Source organism: Coregonus clupeaformis, chromosome 25 (assembly GCF_020615455.1).
Source record: "Coregonus clupeaformis isolate EN_2021a chromosome 25, ASM2061545v1, whole genome shotgun sequence".
NCBI classification, from domain to species: Eukaryota; Metazoa; Chordata; class Actinopteri; order Salmoniformes; family Salmonidae; genus Coregonus; species Coregonus clupeaformis.
In genome coordinates this window covers 11,567,324-11,589,088 of record NC_059216.1, presented here as the reverse complement: position 1 = coordinate 11,589,088, position 21,765 = coordinate 11,567,324, and the positions used below count along the sequence as shown (strand labels likewise).

Here is a 21,765-nt window from a genome sequence, read left to right as displayed (position 1 = left end):
TCAGTATACCATAGTAACATCTGACAAAAATATCTAAAAACACTGAAGCAGCAAACTTTGTGAAGACCAATACTTGTGTCATTCTCAAAACGTTTGACCACCAATGTGCAAATAGTTAAAGTACAAATGGGAAAATAAATAAACATAAATATGGGTTGTATTTCAATATTGCTGCTGTGATGGCACACACCGTGGTATTTCTACCAGTAGATAAGGGAGTTTATCAAAATTGGGTTTGTTTTCGAATTCTTTGTGGATCTGTATAATCTGAGTGAAATATGTGTCTCTAATATGGTCATACATTTGGCAGGAGGTTAGGAAGTACAGCTCAGTTTCCACCTCATTTTACGGCGGCCTTTCTCAATAGCAAGGCTATGCTCACTGAGTCTGTACATAGTCAAAGCTTTCACAGTGGTCAGGTATTCTGCCACTGTGTACTCTCTGTTTAGGGCCAAATAGCATTCTAATTTGCTCTGTTTTTTTGTTAATTCTTTCCAATGTGTCAAGTAATTCTCTTTTTGTTTTCTTATGATTTGGTTGGGTCTAACTGTGTTGTTGTTGTTGTCCTGGGGCTCAGTGGGGTCTGTTTGTGTTTGTGAACAGAGTCCCATGACCAGCTTACTTAGGGGACTCTTCTCCAAGTTCATCTCTCTGTAGGTGATGGCTTTGTTATGGAAGGTTTGGGAATCGCTTCCTTTTAAGTGGTTATAGAATTTAACGGCTCTTTTCTGGATTTTGATAATTAGCGAGTATCGGCCTAATTCTGCTCTGCATGCATTATTTGCTGTTTTTCGTTATACACTGAGGATATTTTTGCAGAGTTTCAATTTGGTGTTTGTCCCATTTTGTGAATTATTGGTTGGTGAGCGGACCCCAGACCTCACAACCATAAAGGTCAATGGGTTCTATAACTGATTCAAGTATTTTTAGCCAGATCCTAATTGGTATGTCGAATTTTATGTTCCTTTTGATGGCAGAGAAAGGCCCTTCTTGCCTTGTCTCTCAGATCGTTCACAGCTTTGTGGAAGTTACCTGTGGCGCTGATGTTTAGGCCGAGGTATGTATAGTTTTTGTGTGCTCTAGGCAACGGTGTCTAGATGGAATTTTTATTTGTGGTCCTGGCAACTGGACCTTTTTTGGAACACCATTATTTGTGTCTTACTGAGATTTACTGTCAGGGCCCAGGTCTAAGAATATCTAGGTGATACTGTAGGCCCTCCTTGGTTGGTGACAGAAGCAGCAGATCATCAGCAAACAGTAGACATTTGACTTCAGATTCTAGTAGGGTGAGGCCGGGTGCTGCAGACTGTTCTAGTGCCCTCACCAATTCGTTGATATATATGTTGAAGAGGGTGGGGCTTAAACTGCATCCCTGTCTCACCCCACGGCCCTGTGGAAAGAAATGTGTGTGTTTTTTGCCAATTTTAACCGCACACTTGTTGTTTGTGTACATGGATTTTATAATGTTGTATGTTTTTCCCCCAACCCCACTTTCCATCAATTTGTATAGCAGACCCTCATGTCAAATTGAGTCAAAAGCTTTTTTGAAATCAACAACGCATGAGAAGACTTTGCCTTTGTTTTGGTTTGTTTATTTGTCAATTAGGGTGTGCAGGGTAAATACGTGGTCTGTCATACGGTAATTTTGATTTTTAACCAATTTAACCAATTTGACATTTGCTGAGTACATTGTTTTCACTGAGGAAATGAACTACTCTGCTGTTAATGATAATGCAGAGGGTTTTCCCAAGGTTGCTGTTGACGCATATCCCACGGTAGTGTCACGACTTCCTCCGAAGCTGCCTCCTCTCCTTGTTCGGGCAGGCTTCAGCGTTCATCGTCACCGGCCTTCTAGCCACTGCCGCATCCTATCTCATCATTCCATTTGTTTTGTCTTGTCTATTACACACACCTGGTTCATATCCCCTCATTAGTATGTGTATAAGTGTTCCCTCTGCCCCCTTGTTCTTGTGGGTGATTGTTTAATGTGAGGAAAGAGTAGCTCGGTTGAGCTACATGTATTTTGTATTGCCGGGGTATATTTTCCCTGTGTGCCTGTTTGACGCTATCCTGCGTAACTCTGTATTCCGGAATAAACTCTGTATTCTGTGATTTACCCTCCTGCGCCTGACTCCTTCAAATCACCCATCACAGAATCACCCACCAATCGGGTTCTCCAGGTCATCCAACGCCTGGAGAGGAGAGGACCCGATCTGTCGTGACCAGCTGGGCGACCGGATCCAGCCACCCACACCCAGGCACCCAGAGGGATCCATATATCCTGACCAAGGGATTTCGACGGGACAGCTGCTCTCTGCCAAGGATTCCTCCTCCAACTGGAGCTCTATTATTCCAGCATCAGCCCGGCCCCATCGGAGCGGGATAAGGTGTCCGCCCTCGTCTCCTGCCTCTCGGGGAAAGCCCTGGAGTGGGCCAACGTGGTCTGGAATGAAGGAGGAGCCGCGTTGGACAACTACGGGGGGGTTCGCTCACCTCTATCGGGCTGTCTTCGATCATCCGCCCGAGGGTCGAGAGGCGGGCGAGCGGCTGGTCCACCTGAGGCAGGGGACGAGGACCGCGCAGGACTTCGCCCTGGAGTTCCGGACTCTTGCAGCTGGGTCCGGGTAGAATGACCGGGCCCTCATCGACCACTTCCGGTGCCATCTGCGGGAGGACCTCCGAAGGGAGCTAGCCTGCCGGGACACCATGTTGTACTTCACTTAACTGGTGGACATGGCCATCCACTTGGACAACCTGCTGGCGGCCCGAGGACATCCTGGAGGGGGTCTGCCCATTCCAACCCCGCCCGACTCGGATCACGAGCTGATGGAGCTGGGTGGAGCGGCGATTCGAGACAGCGGAGGACGACAGCGCCAGTGTCACTCTGGTGGCACGAGAGGACATTTCACCGCACAATGTCGTCAGCGTTCTTTTGGGTCCGGAGGTGGCAGGCAGGACATTCTCGCGTCACCCCAGGTATCGAACACCCACACTCGTTCAGAGCCCTCTGCTGCGCACTGTACCCTACCCATCCACTTTCCTAATCACATTGTAGTTCCCCAGTGTAAGGCGCTAGTCGATTCAGGCGCAGCTGGGAACTTTATGGACAGGTCATTCTCACACAGTCTAGGCATTTCATTGGTTCCCCTATCTATTCCACTCCCCATCAGAGCACCTGACAGTCAACCATTAGGATCCGGGTTTGTTAGGGAAGTTACAGCACCAGTCACTATGGTTACCCACGAGACTCATCACGAGCAAGTCACTTTTTTTGTATTATTGAGTCTCCTGCTTTCCCTGTTGTATTAGGTATTCCTTGGTTAGCACTCCACAACCCCACCTTCTCATGGCCGCAGAGGGTTCTCACGGGGTGGTTGCGAGACTGTCAGGGTAGGTGTCTCAGTGTTTCCGTTGGTGCAACAACGGTGGAAAGTCCAGACAGTACCTCCACCGTGCGCATTCCCCCCGAATACCTCGATTTGGCGCACGCGTTTTCCAAAATGCTGGCGACCAAGTTACCACCTCATTGGGCGGTTAAACCTCTGGGTAGACGCTGTGCCTCCAGGAGTCATGTGTTTCCCCTGTCACAGGCTAAAAAGGAGGCTATGGAGACATACGTCACAGAGTCCCTGCGCCTCCTCTGGACATCGAGGGGGCCCCGGCGTACTCCGTCCGTTCCATCCTAGATTCGAGGCGTCAGGTGGGGTGCCTTCAGTACCTCGTGGAGTGGGAGGGGTACGGTCCGGAGGAACGGTGCTGGGTCCCGGTGAAGGATATCCTCGATCCCTCCCTGTTGCGGGATTTCCACCGTCGCCATCCGGCTCGCCCTGCTCCGCGTCCTCCTGGCCGTCCCCGAGGCCGGTGTCGGCGCGCTGCTGGAGCTGCGCGTCAAGGGGGGGGTACTGTCACGACTTCCTCCGAAGCTGCCTCCTCTCCTTGTTCGGGCAGGCTTCGGCGTTCGTCATCACCGGCCTTCTAGCCACTGCCGCATCCTATCTCATCATTCCATTTGTTTTGTCTTGTCTATTACACACACCTGGTTCATATCCCCTCATTAGTACGTTTATAAGTGTTCCCTCTGCCCCCTTGTCCTTGTGGGTGATTGTTTAATGTGAGGAGAGAGTAGCTCGGTTGAGCTACATGTATCTTGTATTGCCGGGGTATATTTTCCCTGTGTGCCTGTTATGCTCCAGTGCGCCTGTTTTGCGTACTGGACTGTTTGACGCTATCCTGCATAACTCTGTATTCCGGAATAAACTCTGTATTCTGTGATTTACCCTCCTGCGCCTGACTCCTTCAAATCACCCATCACAGGTAGTTATTGGGGTCAAATTTGTCTCCACTTTTGTGGATTGGCGTGATCAGTCCTTGGTTCCAAATATTGGGGAAGATGCCAGAGCTAAGGATGATGTTAAAGAGTTTAAGTATAGCCAATTGGAATTTGTGGTCCAATTGTGGTCTGTATATTTTATCATTTCATTGAGGATACCATCAACACCACAGGCCTTTTTGGGTTGGAGGGTCTCTCTCTCTCTCACACACACACACACACACACACACACACACACACAGGCCGTGTCCGAATACCCATATTTGGTTTCTAAATAGTAAGCATTTTAGGTATGCTGAAATATAACATTTTATAGTATGTGAAATTTCGAAAATCGAGTATGCTTTAAACGCCAGGATGTTATACTCATTTCAGCTTTTCATCTAGAATTCACTGCACAGTTTTGAGGAAAGGAATCGTCATTCCAGACTCACGTGGGTTTGACAACAGCTGATAGTCAGCTGATAATGAGGTAAGGGGACTAAACCGTACGTTGTAAATAGTATGTAGTATGATTAGTACACAGCATGCAGTTTTTGTAAGTAGTAGGCAAGACAGGTTTCGAACACGGCCACCTGGGTTGGGGTCAATTCCATTTAAATTCCAGTCAATTCAGGAAGTACACTGAAATTTCAATGATCTTCAATGCTTTTCATTGAGGACCATTTGGAATTGGAATTGGAAATTGGTTTACTTTCTGAATTTAAATGGAATGGACCCCAACCCAGAAGGCCACACACTTAACCTTAAAAGGAAAATCCAATCAAAAACAATATTTTTTTTAACTTCTAGGATTGCTTTTTAGAAAGGATGTTTGAGCAAAAATGATTTGACACCTTTCTGTTTTCGCAATGACATTCAAATCAGCATTGAAAAAAGGCGCAAGTTTAAAAAAAAAGTTTGTTCCGCCTGAGCGTGTCTGACCACAAATCAGAGACCACTATGACATTACATTTTTACATTTTAGTCATTTAGCAGACGCTCTTATCCAGAGCGACTTACATGAGCAATTAGGGTTAAGTGCCTTGCTCAAGGGCACATCGACAGATTTTTCACCTAGTCGGCTCGGGGATTAGAACCAGCGACCTTTCGGTTACTGGCACAACGCTCTTAACCACTAAGCTACCTGACACACCAAATGTGTTTGATGGATCTGGAGCTTTTGTAGGCTACAGTCCAAACGATGTCTTCCAATGGTGCAACTGCTGTCGGCATCCAAAGATTATCCATCTTGAATAAACGCTTGGAGGTAAGGACGACAGCAGTATAGCCTAAGGGCCAGTGACGACACATTATTCAGGGCAGGTGGGGCAAAAAAATAAAATAATAATAATAATATTAAAATTAAAATAAACCCAATATTTTTGCCCTGTTTTGCATGTCATTTTGGCATTAATACGTGTCAATATCAGTTTGCAAACAATGTAAAAAATAAAAAAAACATTGAGTTAATAAAGTCGTATACAAACATGGTCTCTTTTTTGCTTTCTTGAGTAAGACAGCTCCAAAATGCAGCCGTTTCAGCCTAGCTCAGTGCTTTCTGTGGTGGTGGGCCAGCCAGCGGAAAATACAGAGCATAGGGGTTGGTAATGTTCTCTAGTTGTGCCGTGATTGGCTCAGTGTTCTGTCACTCATGGGGACACTACGTCACTGCAAAATCTACGGAGCGATCTAAAAAATTCAAGCCCCTTGGGTGCTGCCATAGATTTACATTAGAAGTGCCCATCCAGGCTCAAGGTCATTGGCCTCAGATAAAATGACGTCAAATCACTTTATATCTACCGTAGCTTTGATTGGACTGATCATGTCAACATCATACTTTCAAAATCTTAGCTAGCAAGCTAGACAAGCAGTCATCATCATGAATCATCATGAATCAAGTTGAGAATCTACTGGCAAATCATTTTCAATCCTTCTCATATGAAGATAAATTATAGACAAAACGTATCGGTGCTTATCGGCCATTTGACATAAACATTACACAACAAGTTGGAAATCGCAAATTCAACAATGAGTGGTTTGGACGGAATCAGTGGCTAACTGCAAGCAATGCAAAGCAATCACTAGCCTGCTATTCAGTGGAGTGAGTGTGTGGTCCAAGTCTGGGTTTAAGGGTCTCTTTTCCAAGCTTAAAAGGATAATCATTTACATGCCATGGGCCAGAAAAGGTTGAATACATTGGCTATGCTGTCAATCCAGCATGACTTCTGCCACGTTCAAAACAACTGGAAACTCGGAACTGGGAAATCTCAGACTTCAGTGAGTTCAAGACAACTGGGAAAAATTAGCTCCGACTGGGAAAATATGTTTTGAACGGTCATCAAACTCTGAATTCCAAGTCGGGAACTCTGGCCTCTTTCTAGAGCTCCGACCTGAAGATCACTGACGTCATGATTCGAACATGTTTTTTTCAGAGTTCCCAGTTGTCTTGAAAGCACCATACATCCAGAGAATACCAGACTTTGATGACAAACTTTTATTTCAAAATTTGCCACGAAGGACCGCCGCGCCACCTTCCTGTTCAAGTGAGCACAGCACAACAAGGTCCAAAAATGTATTGTATGCTGCTGCATAAATGTTGTAATATGCCAGGGAGATATGTATACTGTAGCTAAGAAAGTTATATTAAGTGTATGTTGTGTAGTAATAATTTGGTCCCTTTCCCCCTCATATCTTAGTCTACTGTTCTGACTTGGTGGTGCATATGTAGCCTACAGCCTGTTTTAGATAAATGTAATCATTGAATATTGTAAGAGCTTTCATTGTCTGCTTATACAGTGGGGGAAAAAAGTATTTAGTCAGCCACCAATTGTGAAGTTCTCCCACTTAAGAAGATGAGAGAGACCTGTAATTTTCATCATAGGTACACGTCAACTATGACAGAAAAAATGAGAAAATAAATCCAGAAAATCACATTGTAGGATTTTTTATGAATTTATTTGCAAATTATGGTGGAAAATAAGTATTTGGTCAATAACAAAAGTTTCTCAATACTTTGTTATATACCCTTTGTTGGCAATGACACAGGTCAAACGTTTTCTGTAAGTCTTCACAAGGTTTTCACACACTGTTGCTGGTATTTTGGCCCATTCCTCCATGCAGATCTCCTCTAGAGCAGTGATGTTTTGGGGCTGTCGCTGGGCAACACGGACTTTCAACTCCCTCCAAAGATTTTCTATGGGGTTGAGATCTGGAGACTGGCTAGGCCACTCCAGGACCTTGAAATGCTTCTTACGAAGCCACTCCTTCATTGCCCGGGCGGTGTGTTTGGGATCATTGTCATGCTGAAAGACCCAGCCACGTTTCATCTTCAATGCCCTTGCTGATGGAAGGAGGTTTTCACTCAAAATCTCACGATACATGGCCCCATTCATTCTTTCCTTTACACGGATCAGTCGTCCTGGTCCCTTTGCAGAAAAACAGCCCCAAAGCATGATGTTTCCACCCCCATGCTTCACAGTAGGTATGGTGTTCTTTGGATGCAACTCAGCATTCTTTGTCCTCCAAACACGACGAGTTGAGTTTTTACCAAAAAGTTCTATTTTGGTTTCATCTGACCATATGACATTCTCCCAATCCTCTTCTGGATCATCCAAATGCACTCTAGCAAACTTCAGACGGGCCTGGACATGTACTGGCTTAAGCAGGGGGACACGTCTGGCACTGCAGGATTTGAGTCCCTGGCGGCGTAGTGTGTTACTGATGGTAGGCTTTGTTACTTTGGTCCCAGCTCTCTGCAGGTCATTCACTAGGTCCCCCGTGTGGTTCTGGGATTTTTGCTCACCGTTCTTGTGATCATTTTGACCCCACGGGGTGAGATCTTGCGTGGAGCCCCAGATCGAGGGAGATTATCAGTGGTCTTGTATGTCTTCCATTTCCTAATAATTGCTCCCACAGTTGATTTCTTCAAACCAAGCTGCTTACCTATTGCAGATTCAGTCTTCCCAGCCTGGTGCAGGTCTACAATTTTGTTTCTGGTGTCCTTTGACAGCTCTTTGGTCTTGGCCATAGTGGAGTTTGGAGTGTGACTGTTTGAGGTTGTGGACAGGTGTCTTTTATACTGATAACAAGTTCAAACAGGTGCCATTAATACAGGTAACGAGTGGAGGATAGGAGGAGCCTCTTAAAGAAGAAGTTACAGGTCTGTGAGAGCCAGAAATCTTTCTTGTTTGTAGGTGACCAAATACTTATTTTCCACCATAATTTGCAAATAAATTCATTAAAAATCCTACAATGTGATTTTCTGGATTTTTTTTCCTCAATTTGTCTGTCATAGTTGACGTGTACCTATGGTGAAAATTACAGGCCTCTCTCATCTTTTTAAGTGGGAGAACTTGCACAATTGGTGGCTGACTAAATACTTTTTTTCCCCACTGTATGCCCCCTTTATTTATCCTACGGTTCTGACTTGGTGTACAGGGAGAATACTGTAAGTATAGCCCATGTTCTGAATTCTGTCGCTGTACATTTCAAAAGTGCTGAACAAATAGTTATATTGACTACATCTGTCCTAGCTCGCTCATTAATTTCTTAATCGAAATTACGGATTGCATCTTATCCTCTCGTTGTTCCCTTATGCCATAGTTTGCACATCTCAATTGTCAGTAGAAACCACATTTGTTTAAGCAAGTCAGTCATATCAGCTATGTTTTTTAAAAAGGCAGTAAATGAATGAACTGTTTCGCTGCCAGACAAGGCTCCACTGATAGCCAGGTGTAGCTAAGGATTCACTCCATGGTGCTGAAAAGAAAGCTCTGCTGTTGGGAAAGCTTTATGTACATTACATTTACATTTTAGTCATTTAGCAGACGCTCTTATCCAGAGCGACTTACAGGAGCAATTAGGGTTAAGTGCCTTGCTCAAGGGCACATTTACGTCATTTAGCAGACGCTCTTAAACAGAGCGACTCACAAATTGGTGCATTCACCCTATAGGCAGTGGGATAACCACTTTACAATTTTTTTGGGGGGGGTAGAAGGATTACTTTATCCTATCCCAGGTATTCCTTAAAGAGGTGGGGTTTCAAATGTCTCCGGAAGGTGGTGAGTGACTCCGCTGTCCTGGCGTCGTGAGGGAGCTTGTTCCACCATTGGGGTGCCAGAGCAGCGAACAGTTTTGACTGGGCTGAGCGGGTACTATGCTTCCGCAGAGGAAGGGAGCCAGCAGGCCAGAGGTGGATGAACGCAATGCCCTCGTTTGGGTGTAGGGACTGATCAAAGCCCGAAGGTACAGAGGTGCCGTTCCCCTCACTGCTCCATAGGCAAGCACCATGGTCTTGTAGCGGATGCGAGCTTCAACTGGAAGCCAGTGGAGTGTGTGGAGGAGGGGGGTGACGTGAGAAAACTTGGGAAGGTTGAACACCAGACGGGCTGCGGCATTCTGGATGAGTTGTAGGGGTTTAATGGCCCTAACAGTTTGTGGGTACCATTTGTCACCGTCATTGTGCAATTTATATATTGTTTAGTGTTGTGTAGTGGCTTTGCTGGCATGCATCCCCAAAACATTTGTGAGTTTGCCCCACCAAAATTTACAAGCTAAAATCGCCACTGCTACGGGCGATACGGATTTAACTTATTATTGATATCTAGGCTACATAGCGCATTAATGTGAATCACACTACTGCCCTCTCATTTATTTGTGCCTTACAGATTGTGGTTGTTGTGGATGGCTGTTCACAAATGTATGTGTATTTTAACCCAATAATGGTTGAATTGAAGAAGTTTAAGCTGCCTATCAATCATTGTATTTGTGACATGGGGTGTATTCATTACAGAAACCGTATACCTTTTAAGAACCAAACGGAAACTAACAGAGCAAAACGAGAGTTTCTATTGGACAAATTCAAGTAGGTCCCTCCCAGTTGTTCCGTTTGCTTCTGTTTAAGAAACATTTTGCAACAGAATTGGAGAAATGAATACGCGCCAGTGGACAGTCAGTGAAAAATGCGCTCATGCAACAGCTGCATAGTGCGGATCCCAGCCTATGGAATAAAAGTTTGAGTTTCTCCCTTCTAAACCCCGCTGTGGTATTGTGCTCCATAAGGTCAAAAACTAGTATAATTTAAGAAGACCATGAATGGGGCTTTTATTTTCTTAATAGAACATTACCATCTAATTTTTCACATGCAAGTAGCACATTCCGGTAGTGCTCAAAGCATGCCATTCCGAGAGCAGCACTTTTTTTTCAAATCGAAGCAATGACCCCAATCAGTCCTTCTAGACAAAAAAATAAAAAATAAAAACGGATTAGGCTAATTAGTCTTTAGTTTTGAGGTTATGCTCAGATAAAACAATCTGGCTAATCTATATTTCCATATTTCTAAGTCCTATTATTGAAGATCAGGGGGTATTCAATTAATTGGAATGACTGGAAATCTGACAGACTCTTTTTTAAATATAAAGATATAGCCTAATCGTATTATTATCTGTAGTAGAAAGCAATGGTTTAGAAGAAGCCTACATAACCAAACCATGAAGTAAAATGCAACATCCATTTATGGCCAACTATGTCAACTCTAACATAGATTTATCCTGCAATAGATGTTGTTCAATTGGTAATATTCATTTTTGTCTTCTTCTAATGCCTTTTAAGCAGGTTGATGTTTATTGGGAAGAGTCTTGTCCTTGAGGCAAAACTGTGCGATTTCCGATAGATGGGCCGCCTGCAAAGTCAAAAATGGCTATATTGCAAAGATTTATGAAAACAGAAATTAGCTTTTTGTTCTTAATTTAAGGATAGGGTTAGGCATTAGGGTTAGCAGTGTGGTTAGGGTTAAGGTTAGATTTGAAATCAGATTTTGTGGCTGTGCCAGCTACTAATCTGCGCCTCTTAAAGGGAAAGTAATCTAAAAGTCACTGAAAGCAATCAGATTTGGGTAATCCAAATCCATACGTTTGGGTAATCCAAAAGTTACGTTACAGATTACAATTTTGGACAGGTAACTAGTAACTGTAAGAGATTACATTTAGAAAGTAACCTTGAAATGTCACCAGCCACATCATCATGATGATGCATTTGGACATAAGGACCCACACAGCTGAAGTTATTTTGGTGAGGTTTTAAGCAGGCATGTGTTCTGAGGGCCACAGGGTCATACAGGCTGTGTGGAAATGGGAATGATTAGCTGTGTGGAGCACCCAGAGCACCATCATCAGCTCGAGAGTAACGTTACAATGTTTGAAATGTTTGTATTTTATAGTTGTGTTTTTGTCGCACTGCATACTTTTCCTGCTCTTTTAACGGATTAACCATGGCTCTGATAACAATGGATTGTACAAACGTTTTGGAATAATCATCGCATTTTCTACGGATTTACAAAAAACATGCACCTCCACTAGTACCGCATATCCGAGTCAGACAAACGTTTGTGCTTCGGGATAATGCGTGCAAGAAGCCGGGTGAGAGGGACTACAGCTGGTAAGGGCAGAAGGAAGAAAATACTGACAATAGAAGGTAACAGACCTAAAATACATTGAAAACACAATCGCTCACGCTCATAATTCTAACTGAATTATTTGATGTCGCAAATACACCAAAAAATGCCCCAGAGACTCCGAATGTGCTTGTTTGTAATTCAAGATCATTGATAAACAAAGTGGATGCATTTGAACTGCGTCTTCAATCAGTAAATGCAGACATTGGATGTGTCACTGAAACATGGGCCCACGAAAATATCCCAGATGAATCTCTTTTCATACAAGACTATGAGCTGTTCAGAAATGACAGGTCCAGAGAGGGGATGATAGGAGGGGGCGTAGCTATGTATGTGAATCACAGTATGCAGGCAAAGAGAAGACCTAGAGAAAGAGGAGTTTGAGTGTGTGTGTGTGTGGCTTCAGCTTCGTCCTAAATGACTCCCCAGCTCAGTTTAAACTCTGGTAGTGTGAGTACTCTACCATCCACCATGGGCAAATGAGAAAACACTTCAGCAGAACACTGTGGATTATCTCATAAACACTGTCCATGTGATCAGGATGTCCTCTCCCCAAATGGGTTTCATCCTGTGTGGAGACTTTAATCACCTGTCGATCAAGATATTGCCAAACTCCTATCCAGATATGAAACAAGTGGTCAAAGACAAGACCAGAGGGTACTCCATCCTAGATCTGATCATTACAAATCTGAAGAATCACTCCTCTCGGCTCCAGTGATCAAAAATGTCTGCTGTTCTTTCCAAATACAACATCAGGAGGGAGAAGCGTGGTGCAGCGGGAAAAAAGGACATCTGGTATCCCAGAACAGAAAGGAGGCCTTGGCACGATGTACTGACTGGTCTGCCATATATGAGGTGGAGATCATCGATGCAAAGGGGTAGATGTTCAACTCCTGCATTCAAACTGCACTTGATGTATGCATGCCAATAAGAAAACAACAACACTGGACAAGCCCTGGATGACTGAACAAATAAAGGCTGCCATCAGGAAAAGACAGATTTTCAACAGATGGGGGAAAACAATGAAATGGAGAGAATACAGAAACACAGTGCAAATGCGTATCAAGGACAAACTACTACAAAACTGAAATCCAGGACCTAAAGAAGAAAAACCCAAAGGAATGGTGAGACTTCATTAACAAAGGACTGGGACGAAAGAAAACAACATTTGAGGGAGAATACGGGTCGAGGAAATTGAAGACGACGATGTGACTGATGTTTTCAATGGCTTATTTGCTGAGGCATGGGCAAGCACCACACCTCTTGCCATCTTCCCCTTGCCCATGCCTATAAGGCAGGTTGAGCTGTGCAGCATTGGCCAGATAAAGCAAGCTCTGACCTGACTCAGCCCACGTAAAGCGAGTGGGCCTGATGGCATTCCAGCCTGGCTACTAAAAGAGCATGAAGAAGATCTAGCATCTGTCATCACACACATTGTTAACACCTCCTACTGGCAGGGTACTGTCCCTGTTGCCTGGAAGATTGCCAATATGTGTCCCATACCTAAAGTGTCAACCCATGTACAAAGAGTGACTGGAGGCCCATCTCTCTAACTTCATTCCTTGGAAAAATCCAGGAGAGCTTCATCATAAAAAAAGTGCACGAATCAGTATGCCTATCTCCCAAAGTTCTGCACTACTACCGCCCTTGTGAAAGCCACACACTCCTGGCTGACAGCTACAGACTCCAGAAAACCAACAATGGTGAAGGTGTTACTTGCTGATATGTCCAAAGCCTTTGATCGAGTAGATCACACAAAGCTCCTGCAACATCTGTCTGACATTGAACTGTGTCCAAGGTTACTAGCCTGGCTCCACAGCTACACCACCGGAAGAAGGCAGAGGGTGATGGAAAATGGCACATTTAGCCCTTGGTCAGAGGTCACCTCTGGTGTGCCACAAAGGGGCGGGGTTTCACCATATCTGTTTCTCCGTCACATGTCCACCCGAAAAGTTGTCTTCAGTGACACTCTGGACACTGGGTATGCAGATAATGTAGGGCTGTTCCGAGTCATACCATTAACCAGCATCCAAGAGGACAGTTCCATGGGCTTGAAGGCAAAGCAGCTGGAAGAGCGGGCCACATCCAACAACATGCTCCTGAATGGGAAAAAGTCTGTGGAAATTCGGATATGTTTTTCTAGAGACCATCCACAACCTGCACCACTAATCCTAGGAGTACAGGAAGTACCAGTGGTAACAACAACCAAGTATCTTGGTTTTCATCTAGACTCTAACCTCAGTGGTGACACACACGTGGAGCAGTCAGTGAGGAAGTTCTCATAACGCATGCCCTTTTTGACTGTTCTTACCAGAAATGGCCTACCCACTGAAGATCTGATCAGAGTATACCCTACACTGGTCTGGTCTTGTCTGGAATACGGTGGAGTGCTGTTAGTTGGATGCAGTAAAAAGCAGCAGGCCCAACTAGACAGGGTGCAGAGGAGGGCCTTGAGGATCATCTCCAGAGGTGGAGCAGTCCAACCACAGCTCCCGTCACTGCAGAGCAGGCGAGAGCAGGCTGCAGTGCACCTGGTGAAGGACATGCACTCTCTTGACCATCCACTGAACAACCTGCTCCCTCCAAAAAGAGGTAACTGCACCACCAGGCTCCTGAGACACAAATACGAACTGTGCTATTGTAACAAAGTGAAAATGTAGTTTCCATCAACCTCGCGCGCAATGTAGACGTCAAAGAACGGCGCAGTTCGCGGTAGAGTAGTGGGTGAAACCATTCACTTCAGGAAAAGGGGTGATATAAATAAAGTTTCCTTTAATTTTGTGTTACTGAATTCATAAAAATATTTGCTGCCATTGTAGTAAGGTTGGTAATACGAGAGGTCTTCGGACTTACCATTTTTTGTACTATTTTCTTTTGAAAGAAAAACTAGTGGGTTTTGAGTGCTTCTCCCCTATTTGGGAAGTTGGTCTGCCTGCTCCTCAGTCTGAGAGAGATATTCTGAGAGCAGGTTTGTGTCTCCTTCCTCTGTATATAAAAAACTGTTTAAAACTGTATAATAAGTGTTTTTGGAAAACTGGTTCATATATCCTAAAGTCAATAGCAAATGTGGCTATGTATATTTATTTTGCCGTTAATGTATTGAAGACCTATTTCAGCAAGTTAACCAAGTTTTTGCTGGCTTAGCTAGCCATGTTAATGATGAGCTAACTAGCACCGATGGTCACTGCACTACAACGTCACGCTAGCTATTGCCAGCAGGTGATTTGCTAGCAGGTGACTTATTGAAATTAAGTGAATGTTTATTTTCTTACTACCTTAAAAGGTTTATATAAAATGGTTGTACTTGTGCTCTGTATTTATGGATTAATATTACTTCACATTGAGGGAATGCATCACTACTGTTGCTCCTATCTAAAATATATCTTGTGTCCTACCTGTAACTGCCTCTGTTGCCAGTTTATTTCATGTATTCGCACTGTTTATTTCATGTATTAGCACTTTTTATTTAATGTATTTGCACTTTTTATTATTTAATTTGTTCTGAATTGTACGTTTACAGCAAGACGGAACTAATTATTGGTTCCGCCCGAGTGTTGTCACCCAAGCGCCTTTAGCGACGCACCGAGGAAACTTTACTTTAATCGTGTTTAAGTGCATACTTACAAAGAAAGTATACAGAAGAAGATAAAGGACATTTAAAAGGATGTTTAGCACCTCTGTGTGATAAGCAGCAATGAGGTTTGTTGACTATTTATTTTGCTATGAGGGTGTTTGTGTTTACGTGCGTCATTTTTTGGTGTAAAATATACATAAAGTGTCTAGCTGTATGAGCTTGATTATAACGCCAGATGTGTGAGACATGCATATGGCATTATTTTGTTAATGTATTTTTTCTTTCTTTAAACGAGTTCTCAAGGGTTGACCAGCATTAAAGCCCTGTATTCAAATCAAGACCTCTTGCCTCATGCCTGTCACTGGAGGAGCTACAGTGAGAACTCATCTGCTCTGCATGAGTAGACGAGGAAGACAGTACCAAAGAGCCGTGACAAGAAGGGACATCTCTACATCCAAGAGTGTGCATCTGCTCCTGACATTTACACAGCCGCAGCATCCACAGAAGAATCCAGGCGCCTTACCATGAATCCAGCCGATGCAAAGAAGCTTAAACTATTTCCCACAAGAGACTGACACATTTTTGCCTTCATATTCATACGGTATAGTTGTGTGTATGTTTAAGTGTTAACTAAGCTACAACCAAGAGACTGAATTTTGCATTTCATAGAACAACGTGATATTGATTTGTGTGAAGTAGATGTGAATATGTTCTAAAAAATAATATTAGTGGTAAAAATAGTATAAATGTGAATAGCTAATGGGAGCTGAATCACTTAGCTACAGGCCAAATTAGATTTAACCCAAATTTAAGTACACCAAGTAACAATGTCAGAGCCTAGTCTTACCTCTGGGAGAAAGCAGGTTAATGTAGGTGAAAGTATAGAGCAGCAGTGCATAGACATGCAACCACAGGCTACTAAAGGCACAAGAGCTAATGACCACACTTCCCTCACAAGAACCACGAAGAAGCCAAAGAGACCAAAAGTTAACAGAAAAGGGCCAAGAACTGTACAATGAGCAAATAAGAAGATTTGCTCACCGTTTCACTGTGAGCTATGAGGAGTGGAAGGCTATTGCTAAAGACGCCAAGCAAGCTTTGAGTGGGCAATGCTCAAACAACCTGCTACATGAACACATAAGCAAAATAAGTGCTGCCTCAGAGAATCTGAACATTGCTTATGATGAGGTAAGGCGCATAGACAACCCTGACCATGACACACGTCGCAGAATTGACACCTGTGATGCAGTAACCAGGAAGATCATCCAAACTGCAAAAGATCGTTTGGAGACAGCAGATAACGGTGGAGGAGATGAACAACGAGGCAACAGGGCGACATCGTCTATATTCAAGTCTGTAGCCTCAGACAAGATAAGTATCAAATCCCAATGCACTAAGTCCTCTCATGCTCAAAGCAGCTCCAGACATTGAAGTCGGATTTCTGTTAGCAGACAAGATGCCGCTGCTGAAGTTGCTGCCAATGAAGCTACTCTAGAAGTACTACTAGAACAAGAGTGTTGCATTGAGGAATTGGAAAGGCTTGAAGCTGAAGCTGCAGAGAGACAAAAGGTGCTAGATGCAAAGCGGAGACAACTGGAGCGACTAGAGACAGTTAAAAAGTTAAAGGCTGCTAAGGCACGTCAGCGAGTGTATGATCAGAGTGAGTGCTCAGATAAAGAAATAAGCAGTCTACTCCATCAAAGTGTCTGTATGAAGGAAAAGGAAGAAGTTAAACATGAAAATAATCTGTTGCAGCACCATTCTTCACCACAAGACCGGGCACATTCAAAGCAGGATGACAGCACAGCAGCTCTTGTTAGAGCACTTGCAGAGTCCATCAGTGCAGGTCGTCTTCCTATACCTGAACCAACAATATTCAATGGCGACCCACTCAGATTCAATGACTGGAAGGTTTCATTTCAGACACTCATTGATCGGAAAAACATTCCAGCCGAAGAAAATATATATTACTTGCGAAAGTATGTGGGTGGACCTGCTAAAAAGGCTATAGAGAGCTACTTCCTGCTTGGTTCAGAGTCAGCCTATCACGCAGCATGGAGGATTCTCGAGGAAAGATATGGAAATCCATTCCTCATAGCCAAAGCATTCAGAGATAAGCTGGAGGCATGGCCCAAGATAAGCTCCAAAGGCAGTATCGAACTTCAAGAGTTTGCTGATTTTCTTCGGAGCTGTGAGGCTGCTATGACTCAGATCAGAGGCCTCGAAGTACTTAATGACTGCAATGAGAACCAGAAGTTACTTGCAAAGCTTCCAGACTGGCTGACCTCGAGATGGAACAGAAAGGTCATAGAAGTGGAGGAAGAAAGTCAAACATTACCAAGCTTCCAGCAGTTTGTAAAGTTTCTCACACGTGAAGCTAAGATTGCTAATAACCCAATAACATCTCTCCATGCTCTGAAATCTGCTGAAGGTGAGCAGATCAAGGTTTTAAAGAACAGAGCTCTCGGAGCAAAGGTACTAGCAACTAACTCAGATGAAAAAGCTTCCTCCACAAGCTGTGTTTTTTGTGAGAAGTCAGGTCACAGTCTACACAAGTGTTGGAAATTTATGAATAAAACCATCTCTGAGCGAGTCAAGTTTGTTCAAGGGATGAAGTTGTGCTTTGGCTGTCTGAAGCCTGGCCATCGCTCAAAGGAGTGTGAAAATAGAAGGATCTGTGATACTTGTGAGAAAGGACATCCAACCTGCCTACACGATAATCGCAGCAAAGAAAGAGGAATGTCAACAAGGACTGATGGAGAAATGGAGAGTGACAAGTCAAAAGAAGGAACGACAGATCGTTCACAAGAGAGGGTGACAAAACCACCACGCGAGGTAACATCTAACAGAGTTATCCAGAATGTTAAAGGCACCCATACATCCTCAGTCATTCCTGTGTGGTTGTCCACTACAAGTAAGCCAAATCATGAAGTCCTTGTGTATGCTCTTCTCGATACACAGAGTGACACGACCTTCATCCTTGAAGAGACAGCAAAGATGCTTCACACTAAAAATGAACCAGTCCAGTTAAAGCTCTCCACAATGGCTTCAAGAAATACAGTGGTGCCTAGCAGAAGGCTGACTGATCTACAAATAAGAGGATTCTACTCCGATAAGATAATCTACCTGCCAGTTACTTACTCAAGAGAATTCATCCCTGCAAACAGAGATCATATTCCCACACCAGAGACTGCCAAGGCATGGTCTCATCTTGAGCACATTGCAGATGAAATTGCTCCTCTGCAGAGCTGTGACATCGGCCTACTAATTGGCTACAACTGTCCTCAAGCTCTTGTACCAAGACAAGTGGTTGCTGGAGAAGAAAATGAGCCCTTTGCTCAGAGAACAGACTTGGGTTGGAGTGTAGTCGGCTATGGCAACCCATGTCTTGACTTTGGAGATGCCTTTGGAATAAGCCATCAAGTCATTGTGAAGCAAGTGACATCAGTTCTTCCAAATCTCCCAAACGAAGTGCACCTAAGTACAGAGGCCAGACAATGGAGATATGTAGCTTCAGAAGACAACCCAGCTGACCACGCCTCAAGGGGTGTCACAGCAGAACAACTCACAGCTTCTAACTGGTTCACAGGTCCAGACCTTCTTTGGCAAAAAGAGCTACCAACTGGAGTTGTCATGGTGGGAGAGATCGAGAGCAGTGACCCAGAGGTCAAGAAAGCTCAGGTTCATGACACTCAGGCAGAAGAAGCAAAAACAACTTTAGATCGTCTACACAAGTTCTCAGACTGGGCAAGAATGGTGAAGGCTGTTGCCAGACTCAAGCGCCGTGCTAAGGAAATCAAAGGTCTCAAGCCAAAGTCCTGTGAGGCCTCGAACTTGGAGGAAAGGAAAGAGGCGGAGCTGACCATAATCAAGATGGTCCAGGAAGCAACTCTCTCTCAAGAAATTCAACGCCTTAGACATCATAAGGAGACAAAGGTCAAAGACAAAGCCAACCAGTTGCACAAACTATGTCCGTTCCTGGATGATCAAGGTGTAATCAGAGTAGGAGGCCGCTTAGCTCATGCTGCCCTACATCCACATGTGAGGCATCCAGCAGTACTTCCTAGAGACAGTCATGTTTCTGCATTGCTCGTCAAGCACTATCATGAGAGAGTGTACCATCAAGGTCGAGGAATGACTATAAATGAACTCCGATCCAATGGCATATGGATCCTGGGTTGCAGCAAGCTTGTTTCATCCCATATTCACAAGTGCACAAGTTGCAGAAGGTTCCGAAGATGCACAGGGCAACAAAGGATGGCAGACCTTCCAGAAGAGCGGATGGAAACAACTGCTCCATTCACTTACTGTGGAATGGACTGCTTCGGACCATTTCACATTAAGGAAGGAAGAAAGGAGCTAAAGCGTTATGGGCTGTTGTTCACATTGAAGCACTTGATGACTTGACCTCAGATGCCTTTATCAATGCTCTGCGTTCATTCATCGCCATTCGTGGATCAGTAAGGCAAATAAGGTGTGATCAAGGGACAAACTTTGTCGGAGCAAGGTGTGAGTTCATTGAAGCACTGAAAGAGATGGATCAAGAAGAGCTCAAAGATTTGGGCTGCGAGTTCATCATGAACACCCCTGCCTCAAGTCATATGGGTGGAGTCTGGGAAAGACAAATCCGCACTATCAGAAGCGTCCTGGCGTCCATTCTAGAACAGTCGTCCAGACAACTTGACTCCTCTTCCCTACGAACATTTCTATATGAGGTTATGGCGGTTGTGAATAGCAGACCTCTAACCACTGATCATCTGAACGATTCTACCAGTCCAGAGCCCTTGACACCAAACCACATCTTGACCATGAAATCCACAATCATTCTCCCTCCTCCTGGAAAGTTTGTCAAAGAGGATCTCTACCTCCGCAAAAGATGGCGCAGAGTTCAACTCTTAACCAACAACTTTTGGGTACGATGGAAAAAAGAGTATCTCCTGAATCTCCAACACAGACAGAAGTGGACCAAAGATCGCAGAAATGCAAAGGTCGGTGACATTGTTCTGTTACAAGATGCTGCCACACCACGAAACCAATGGAAGCTAGCAAGAGTCATCGAGGTGTATCCTGGAAGTGATGAAAGAGTGAGGAGACTCAAGTTACTCATCAGTGACTCCTCCCTGGATGGAAGAGGAAAGCGTACAGCCAAACCTGTTTACCTGGAGAGACCCATTCAGAAAACAGTTACATTGCTAGAAGCAGACTGATGGTTCTATCATACACTCACACACAGTTTATTAGTTGTTTATTAGGACAGAGTTTCATTTAATTTATTCATGCAGTAGGTTTGTCTCCAAGTTTTAAGAAATCACTTGTGATTTGGTGGGAGTGTAACTGCCTCTGTCGCCAGTTTATTTCATGTATTAGCACTTTTTATTTAATGTATTTGCACTTTTTATTATTTAATTTGTTCTGAATTGTACGTTTACAGCAAGACGGAACTAATTATTGGTTCCGCCCGAGTGTTGTCACCCAAGCGCCTTTAGCGACGCACCGAGGAAACTTTACCGCAAAAAGCGAATTATTTTTCCACTGTTATCGTGTTTAAGTGCATACTTACAAAGAAGATAAAGGACATTTAAAAGGATGTTTAGCACCTCTGTGTGATAAGCAGCAATGAGGTTTGTTGACTATTTATTTTGCTATGAGGGTGTTTGTGTTTACGTGCGTCATTTTTTGGTGTAAAATATACATAAAGTGTCTAGCTGTATGAGCTTGATTATAACGCCAGATGTGTGAGCCATGCATATGGCATTATTTTGTTAATGTATTTTTTCTTTCTTTAAACCAGTTCTCACGGGTTGACCAGCATTAAAGCCCTGTATTCAAATCAAGACCTCATGCCTCATGCCTGTCACTGGAGGAGCTACACTACCTAACCAGTGAACGTGTGGCTGTGACCGTCCTGTCAATGCCTGTCATCACTGTTTGATATCTTTTACTGCAGGTATGCTTTTCTGTATTTTTGTTATTTTCTAAACACAACGCATGTATACTATACGATCACTTTGTGGATTCAGTCTGAGAGAGATATTCTGAGAGCAGTGAACGTGTGGCTGTGACCGTCCTGTCAATGCCTGTCATCACTGTTTGATATATTTTACTGCAGATAAAAACCGAGTCAACCTGAAGTGTGGGTGTCCGTGTGCCTTTCTTCTGGGGGGATATGTGAAGTTGGTTACACTATATAACTGCCCGTACGAACCGCCTGCGAAACGCCACTCTACCCACTGCTGTCAGACTCTAGTTCTTCAATGGTTTTCCCAAAGATTCTTTTTTTTACAATCACATTTTAACATTTAAATTTCCATCATGAAAAATGTCTGTGATGTTTCAAGTGTTCTGTATTCTATTTATGTCACGTATTATGTATTTTAAATTAGTGTTTTGCAATTATTAGTAATGTCAGTTCTGCACTTCTTCAGTTTT

The 21,765-nt window shown here is 43.8% G+C and overlaps 1 protein-coding gene across 1 annotated transcript in view; it reads right to left on the bottom strand.

The window, feature by feature from the left end:
- Positions 1-21,765, bottom strand: part of LOC121539207 (cytosolic 5'-nucleotidase 1A) — a 47,326-nt gene that overhangs the window by 3,529 nt on the left and 22,032 nt on the right. The gene's annotated exons all lie outside the window — the stretch shown is intronic.